The sequence below is a fragment of the Electrophorus electricus genome, chromosome 23 (genome assembly GCF_013358815.1).
Source record: "Electrophorus electricus isolate fEleEle1 chromosome 23, fEleEle1.pri, whole genome shotgun sequence".
Lineage (NCBI taxonomy): Eukaryota > Metazoa > Chordata > Actinopteri > Gymnotiformes > Gymnotidae > Electrophorus > Electrophorus electricus.
Window position 1 is genome coordinate 5311617 of NC_049557.1, and position 2601 is coordinate 5314217.

The window sequence follows — 2601 nt, forward strand, 5'->3', positions numbered from 1 at the left end:
AAGTCTGTCAGATGTGTTCCACTTGCAAACACATGCATGCAATAAAACTTAATTGAAATTACAGCTCCAATTTTAATTTCTAACTATCTATGTATTTACTTATATGATTTTGCATCATTTGTCTGTTTGCACTCTCCTGCAGTGCTCAGAGTCGGCAGTGAAGCCAGTAATTCCCCTTTGTCACAGTTGGAGCCACCCTTTTACTGAGCCGGAGCTGAAAGAATCGGTGACCTTACTGTGACTTCAATTCATCATGGGTGCAATTTATCATCTTTCCATGTTATTGTGTGCAGTCTCACTTTCCAACAGGGCTTCGGGGGAGGCACACCCAGCTAGCAGGTGAGTGTGAGTGATAGATGATGTCTGTGGGGGAGTGGGGAGGTCTGTTGTAAGCCACAGATGTTGGAGACAATGCACAGGCTGGCCAGACTGTGAACGCGCTACTACTCACGTTGGTTTTTGTTGTTGTTTTGACCCAGAGCACTTGTGTATAAGTAGCACTGGGGTTTCGCTGGCGATCTCTATCTCTGTGTGCATTGTCAGTTCAGACAAGTTTAGATAGTGTTTAGGCATTTTTACAGCCTAAGGCATGGGTAGATGAGAGAAGCGTATACTGTGTATTTTCAGGCATGCTGGATTTGAGAGAGATTAGTTCTGTTTTCTCATGGTGCAGTTTTCCCACTGTGAGCTGGAGTGGCTTGTCAGTGCAGGACTGTCCAGTTACAACAGTGTATCACCTTTTGCCTCCCTGTCACACACACACACACACACACACACACACACACACACACACACACACACACACACACACACACACACACACACACACACACACACACACACACACACACACACTCACACACACACACACACACACACACACACACTCACACACACTCACACACACACACACACACACACACACACACACACACACACACACACACACACACACACACACACACACACACTCACACACACACACACACACACACACACACACACACACACACACACACACTCACACACACACTCACACACACACACACACACACACACACACACACACACACACACACACACTCACACACTCACACACACACACACACACACACACACTCACACACTCACACACACACACACTCACACACACACACACACACTCACACACACACACACACACACACACACACACACACACACACACACACACACACACACACACACACACACACACAGGAGAGATTCAAATGGTAGAACCTTTCTTAATTATTACATTTAAGCAAGAATTTGCAATTTTCTGATTTTTTTTTTCTTCCTCGTCCAGTATCCATTTTACCCTTGTGACTATTTTCAATTCTAAGAGCTTCTGGTATCTGCTGCACCAGCTACACAAGTTCCAAGTGGTCAAAGTGAAGAGCAAAAAGCACAGGAGGACCAGGACTATGTGTGGGTGCCTTCACTCTCCTACTGCAGCAGACAAAAATATGTGCCACCAACAATGCCACATTTGTATTCTCTCACTGGACCCATTGTGAGGTTATTTGTTCTCTCTCTCTCTCTCTCTCTCTCTCTCTCTCTCTCTCTCTCTCTCTCTCTCTCTCTCTCTCTCACATACACACAGGAGGAAGGTACAGCCAGTCATGTCATCTGTTACAGTCAGTGCATCACCAGACTAGCATGTCTTATTTGTATGAACTGCAGCATGCCAGAGAGAAAGGCATGCTTGTGTGCTCCCGCATGCTGTGTCCCATGCCCCAGTGGATCTGCCTGCATGGGAGTCAGGGGAACCAGAGATACCATGTCACTTTGCTCTCATCTTCTCACAGAAGGGGAGAGGCCTAATGATCACAGAGCCCATCTATCCACAGTCTCCATGAGGCATTCATTTGAAACTAATGACTCTTTCCCAAATCACATTCATTCTTATTTTAGTTCTGGGTGCATAGCTTTGCCCTAACTGCCTAACACAAACACATGTCTTTTAATTTAAGGGTTTATCACAGGATTTCCAGACAAATTACTTTACCCATATCCAAAACCCACACGATTCAGGAATTTTTGTCTATTTGAACTTGATCTTTGAAGTGCTTCTAATTTCAGTGGCTGAGGTTTTTAGTTCAAGGTAACTAAATAACTAAATAACTATCTGTCTCTCATTATTCGGACTTTCATGAAAGCAGACACGCAACAATGTAAGACCAATGTAAACTAATTTATGGACAGTGTCATAAAGTGTCGTAAAGTTACGGCTGGACTTCCAAGTCGCCTATCCAGCGCGTAAACTCTTATTTGCCCGTTAGGCGTGATTCATCTGCACAGACAGGTTCAAAGCACTAGGTAAGGAATGTTTGTGCGTCTTGGTACTGTCGACGCAGCATCTTTGTGCATTCCAGTGAAAACGACTTGAGGCGATAGGCAAGGGGATGGAGCTTTTGCATCCTGATCGTCTGATTGTCCGACACATCGCTGCTGCACTAAAAAAACAACAACAACAACTAACTAAACTTAAATGATTGATTTGCGACACGCGTTGGCGACTGTAGACTACTGCAGCAGCCCAAAGAGGTTATTTGTGCACTCCGAGGCTCGTGCGGGTTG